The sequence below is a fragment of the Amblyomma mixtum genome, chromosome 7 (assembly GCF_055824585.1).
Source record: "Amblyomma mixtum isolate Tamu chromosome 7, ASM5582458v1, whole genome shotgun sequence".
Lineage (NCBI taxonomy): Eukaryota > Metazoa > Arthropoda > Arachnida > Ixodida > Ixodidae > Amblyomma > Amblyomma mixtum.
Window position 1 is genome coordinate 28779516 of NC_143018.1, and position 6653 is coordinate 28786168.

The window sequence follows — 6653 nt, forward strand, 5'->3', positions numbered from 1 at the left end:
TTACTGCAAGCTTCAACGCCATAGACGACCGCTTCTGCTTCATAGAGGAAAAAGAAAACTCAGGAAAAAACGTTACGTCATTCAGAAGGTCTCCGCAAGCCAAGCTGAGGTCCCGGCACCCGTCTACCAGGCCTGCGTGCCAGGGACGGGGAGTGGGGTCCCACACATTGGTGGAAATAAAGTTTTAATCATCATCATCATTCGTAAGCCAAGCCCATTTGACTTCACCCTTCTCTTTCTCTCTTTCGGCACTCCAAATTTTACCACACGTTAAGGGATGAGATCCGACTCTGGACAATAAAACGCATAACTTCGTCCTCCTTTATATTTCAATTTACTATGCTTCAAAACTGTCACGTGCCGCTCGGTTCTGGTTTTTTTTTTGCGGTGTCTGCTTCCTTATGAGTTGACGAGGATGTATGGTTATAGCGATGACAACACAAAAATAAAGCAAAAGTGCATGTCATATAGCGCGAAAGAAACTGAGCGCCAATAAAAGGAAGTGATTACCGAGCAACAACTTCCCGAAAAGGCACTTTCTGTCGCCGTTTTCGCATTTCTATACCCGGATGCAGAAAGCGAATGGCAACAACACCCAGGAGCATCGGCGTTAAGCACCCGCTCATCATAGCTCACCGAAATACCCAATCTGTGGTACGATAGCGTACGTATTTGGAGGTGTCGTGACAGGACCTCAGCCCCCTCTCGACACCAGGGAAGATCAATTTGCCTCACCATTTACGTAGGCCAGAGTGCAGATGGCTTACACTGGCGTCACAGGGACCGAAATGTTGGTGACCAGCAGGAGAGCAGCGAACATCAACGCCTTTTACAGCGAAAGCTGTCAACGTCACGTTTCCCCATTCAGCGGCGTCGTTGGCTTAGCACGGAGTGATAGTGATTATTTTTTTTATGTTGCGGAGTAGCGCTGGGGTGTGTGTGTGGGGGGGGGCGGGGGGGGGGGGGGGAGAGCTCAGCCTGGTAATTGCCTCCACTGAGGGGGTCACCGCAACCGGGTTTTGCTGGGAAGGGGAGTGAAAGAATAGGGGAGTGGAAGCGGATCGGGGTTGTGGTGGGGCACTAGGCGGGAAAGTCCGGCACGAAGGCAGTCAGTCGCAGGCGCGGCTTAGAAGGGCCAGAGTATGGCAGCACCTGCGCACGTCGGCGCAAAACGTCCCCGTGGTAGACGGCTTGTGGAGAGACAGGCTCACGGGGTGCTGCACGAGCGAGCCCCCGCGATGTTGCTCGGACGAGAGTGAGTGAGAGGTTCTTGATGATGACTGATGTAGGAAGGGGGGTCGAGGCGCGTTCAACTGTCTCCTCTAAGTGAAGGAATCACCGCTGTTGCGCCTCGTTGGGGAAATAGGATTGACAGAATAGAGAGGTGAAGGATCTGGGAGATAGGAAATGAGGCAGGGCCATGGGCAAGACAAGACGCGAGACCAAGCGAACACGGGTCTCAAGTAAGGAGAGCGAGTCATTCGCCGTCCGGAACGAGATCGGAGGAGAGGGGGCGGGGCCTCCGGAAAGGCGCGGCCTCTCAATGGAGCACGGCCGGTCTCGACGCGCGCGCTCTCAGCGAGAGAGCGCGCGCGTCGAGACCGGCCGTGAATGGAGAAGAGGTTTGACGAATCCCAAGCGAGCGGAGTCGCGTGCGGGGGCCGCGGAAGCAGCGCGCCGAGCCGAAAGCCTGGCGAGTAATACCCCTGCTACCGACCAATAGCCGTCGCCGCTGCCGCCGCTTTGCCCCGCCCACAGCCGAGCGACTGCTTTCGGCTCTGTGGCTGTTCACTTCGATACCCGCTGCTCGCTTTTTTCTGCTGTTTGTTTAGGAAATACCTCGTGTTCTGTCTGAGGGAATGCTTGAAGATCATATTACACCAACGAACATTAACCGCGTCAGCGTGAAATTTCCACAGGAGTGCGCCGATGAGGACGATTGTCTCATACTGTTGTTTACATTTTTGCGTACGAACAGCTAGTGCTCTTTTATTGACATAAAACGTAATCTGTGCTTTAGTTCTATTAAACAACCTGTTTTCTTTTTTACCGGTTGTACCCGTGCTTGTTTGCGTAGTGCGACAATGTGTGGGAAGCGATGATGCGATCGCACGCTTGAGAAACACGACAGCCGGGTTGTTGACGTCGAGCAGGACCGGCGCTTCTCCCTTCTTGTCCCAGCTTCCTCCGACGTGACCAGTACTTTATTTCAAACTACTTCATGGAGAAGTATGTTTGGCGACCATTCGCTTTAACTGGAACGGCCTAACTTGTTATCCACAAGCTAGCGACGGCGACGACTGCTGCTGGCCGTAAAGCACGGCTCGGCAGTCTGGGTCACACCGGCGTTTGCCGTTCATCGTATACGTGCCCTGCGATGTAAGCAATAGTTGATTTCAGGTCACTGTTGCCAAAACTACACTCGGTGACTATTTGCATTCGCCAAAGCTTATGATTCGCTCGTCACAACCGCCGCAATCACAGATCCAACCCTGCGGACTCGCTAGGCCTAGTCGTCGCGGAAGGGAAGGGAGCCGTCGTCGACTGAAATTAATTTGGCAAGCACTTATCGCTGGTGAGTGTTCAGGTGTGCACATGTGAAATGTAGCCGTTCGTATCACTCATTTAAAAGCGCGAACATATTCACACGGCCTCCTCATCATCGTGCTTTCGATCAGTCGCCGACAAGGCTGACGTCCGCCGATCGGATTCGTCGGTGTCGTTGGCCTGACAAATTTGTCCAATTACAATGATATTATTGTAAACTAGATATTTCACTCTAACGACATGCTGCTGTTGAGTGTGATATACAGTGTCGTTGTCGGACTAGTGTGACCGCCGCCGTCGTTATCGTTGTACACTGAAAACGAGCTGATGCTTTCGAATGCGTTTGGAAAGTGTCGTGTAGCACCCCGGGAGTCCGTCGAGTCCGAATGTCATTCCAATTCTCGAATGTCATTCGACTCGGATGTCATTCGAATGTTGCCGTGTAGCACAGGTATAAGAGCGGGCAGGAATTGGCGCTATGTAAAATTAGTTCAGAGGCGTGCTCGTAAGCGCGACTGGTCAGGAGGAGGAGGAGGATAAACTTTATTTTCGTCGACAGATGTATCTGACGGTGTGGGGTTATAGCCCCATCAAGTGGCCATGAGCCCGTGGCGTTCGGCGACTTCTAGGGCTCTTGTCACAACCCGGATCTGTGTGTCCGAGTCGGAGCTGAGCAATGCGGCCTCCCACTGGTCTGGATTCGAGAGCTGCAAGCATCTAGGGGGGTAGTCCCGAGGGCAAGCCCAGAGTATGTGGGGTAGAGTGGCATGTTGGCCACACATTTGACAGGAAGGGGAGTAGACCCCAGGGTATATGCGGGCATATATCGCGGGGTTGGGGAAGGTGTTCGTTTGGAGTTGCCTCCACGCAACTTCTTGGGGTTTGGTGAGAGAACTATGTGCGGGGGGATATAGAAGTCTACCTAAGCGGTAGTGCATGGTTATGTCATGAAATGTGACCATACGATATCTCGCCGTCCGCAGGACGGGCGACAGAACAACCCGGTCGACGAATCCTCGGGCATAATTGTGGGCCGCCTCGTTGCCTGGATGCGACGAGTGCGCAGGGACCCAGATCAATTGGATCGGGCGGAGTTGAAGTTTGGGGGAGTGGAGGAGAGAGAGGGTGACAGGGGAGACCCGGCCTTTGGCGAAACTACGAATCGCCGATTTAGAGTCGCTGAAGATGGTTTCTGCAGAGGTGGAGACCATCGCCAAGGCTATGGCCGCCTCCTCGGCCTCTTCAGGCGATCTGACGGTTGTAAACTACTGTGGACGGCCGCTAGTTGCGTGCTCCATTCCCGTCAGATCGCGACTGATCAAAAAATGTGAGGACCAGTTTAAATGCGCGACGTATTTTGTCGCGTGGCCCTTTAGGAAAGAGAATTTCAGTCAAGCATGCACAAGGTAGACCGAGACCGCGAAAGCCATTGCGGAGAGTCTGCCGCGGAGCATCGAAGGACTGGCAGTCACAAAGGAGGTGTGCAAGTGTTTCAATGGAACCACAATTCTGGCAGAAAGGAGTGCCAGTGTCGCGAAGGCGGAAAAGGCGCTCAGCTGTCCAAACACAGCCTATGCGCGAGTTGCTCGCTCATGAATGCCAAAGTCACTGAAGTGAATCAGCTGGGGGGGGGGGGGGGGGAGGGGGGGGGCTGTCTGTTTGAGGCGACGCGACTGTCGGGATGCTTCCTGAGAATACACTCGTGTATAGACAAGCGTGCGACGTCGAATGCGATGACGTCGGACGAGATAGGAACGTCTTCAACGTCTTCATCAGCCCGCTCATTGCCGCTAATACCAACATGTGAAGGGAGCCAGTGGAGCGAAATGGAGACGCCGCGGTCTTGGGCAGCGCGGAGTTTGCGGTCTAGTGCCCGGGCAACAGGTAGGTGATGTACACGTTGCTGTATACGAGCATATAAGAGCTGCCTTTGAATCGCATAAAATAGCGACGCGTCGAAAGTCTGGGGTTTCAAGGATAGAATCCGCAGCTAAGTTAAGTGCAGCAAGTTCAGCTGTTGTGGAAGAGGCACGAAACGGAATTCGGCACTGCTTCGTTTGGCAGAGACAGGGAATGACGCTAGCTGCGGTGACAGAGGAGCCGTTGTCAAGAACTGACCCGTCTGTGCAAACATGCGTGCTCTCGCGAAGCTCTTCCTCAATTAGAGCAGCGGCTTCTTGTCGGAGTGCACAGAGGAGCGTGTTCCGCTTAGCTCTAATGCCCGGAATGTCCGGAGCGGTAAGGGAGGGGGGGCATGGTAGAGCCGCCCTGGGAGATGGATCCGCGATAAGGGCATCGAAGAATCGAAGTGTGCTTCCCATTTTTGAATGCGGCGCTGCGAGGATGCGGGAGATGAGCAAATCTGTACTCGATGTGTTTCTCATGCGCGCAGTCGCATGCAGAGCAACGCGCTGGGCGCGGAGTGACACAGGGTAGTTTCCAGATCCTGCGTATGTGGCAGCCACGTGTGAGAAGTGCGGGAGGCGCAAGAAGCTGCGGATTGCACTGCACTGGTCAACGCCGATGGAGCGCCAGAGACGAGGTTGCAAATCCAAGTAAGGAAGGGCGTAGAGGACTACTACTACTTGTGGCTACGGGGGGGGGGGGGGGGGGGTAGCGGGGCGGGGATATGTGGATGGGGGGGGGGGGGGTAGCGGGGCGGGGATATGTGGATGGGGGGGGGGGGGGGGATTCGCAGGCGGCGCGCGCGCAGTGGTCGTCACTTGGACAGGGCTCCTCTGGCGTGTGCTGCACCTCGCACCGAGGAGGGCTCCTATGCGCCGGGACTGGTGCAGGGGGGCTGGGGCCCTGGAGGGGGGATACAGCTGTGCAGCTGGGGAGGGGTTTCGGGTTAGAGCCGAGTGTCCAGGCCTGTCACCTGAAGGAATTCCAGGAGTAGCCTGAAGGCGGCGATGGGGCTGCGGGCAGGGTGGAGCAGCTCCTTGGCTGAGGTGACGGGGAGGCCTAGGGCACGGTAGCCTTGGACCATGGTGGTGCGTGCTGCGTCCAGGGTTGGGCAGGTGCAGAGGAGGTGGTCCAGGGACTCGTCGGCCCCACAGGAGGGGCAGGCTGGGGATGAGGCTCTGCCGTGGCGATGGAGACGGGCCTGCGTCCAGGAGGAGCCCGTTCGAAGCCGCAGGAGCAGGGCGCGCTCTTTACGGGGCAGGTCGTCAGGGGCCCTCAGGAAGCGCTCCCCTGCAGCCAGTCGGGGATCTGGGTGGAGTCCTTGAATGGCCCGCCTGAGAGCAGGGCGGGCAAAGTCCAGTTGGGTCATCGCTGGGTTGATGGGAGAGCCGCTGGTGTGGGCAGCTCCGGCCACCTGGTCTGCCGCCTCGTTGCCCGCAATGCCGACGTGGGAGGGGACCCACTGCGGGGAACGGGGCGGCCGGATTCCTCGATGGCCATGAGGCGGGCGACGGCCTTGTCTGTTCTCGCCGCAGAAGCAGGAGGGCAGCCCTTGAGTCCGTCAGGATGACGGCTGGTTGCTGCCCAAGAATCAGACTCAGGAGGTCTGCGGCCAGATGGAGGCCGGCCAGTTCGGCCGCTGTAGAGCTGGCCGGGAATCCTAGCCGGGATGCCAGGGCTATACCCAGGGTTGGGGCGACGCAGGCTGCCGCAGCTTGTCCGGTGGTCGGGAGGACTGAGCCGTCTGTGAAGATCTGTAGGCGACCTTCCAGTGTCTCGTGCAGCAGAGCGGCGATGCTCTGTTGGAGGGCAGCGACCGGAGTTCGCATCTTGCCGCAGGCCTTGATGTCCACAGAGATGGAGAGCGGAGGCCTGGTGGGTGGTGGCGGGGCTGCTTCCTGGGCTGTAGGAGGGGCAAGGAGCCGGGTGAAGGTGCTCCATAGGAGCCCCATGCGGGAAGACGGGGCCTGGCTGAGACGGGTCAGGAGGGCCCCACCGTCTGGCGAGTGGTGCAGGCGGTCCAGGTGTCGAAGCCCAGTCTGGAGGAGGAGGAGAGACAGTGGCCAGGTCCCAGCCTCTGAGTGGGTGGCCGCAATGGGAGAGCACCGAGGAAGGCCCATGCACTGCCTCAGGGTAGAGCGGTGGACTTGCTCCAGGGACCTCACGCGGACTGGTGGCAGTGTCACCAGTGGGAGGGCGTA

The 6653-nt window shown here is 57.2% G+C and overlaps 1 pseudogene; it reads right to left on the bottom strand.

Annotated features, from left to right (window-relative positions):
- Positions 1–5351: 5351 nt before the first annotated feature.
- On the bottom strand, positions 5352–6480 carry LOC149335471 (uncharacterized; annotated as a pseudogene).
- Positions 6481–6653: the final 173 nt, after the last annotated feature.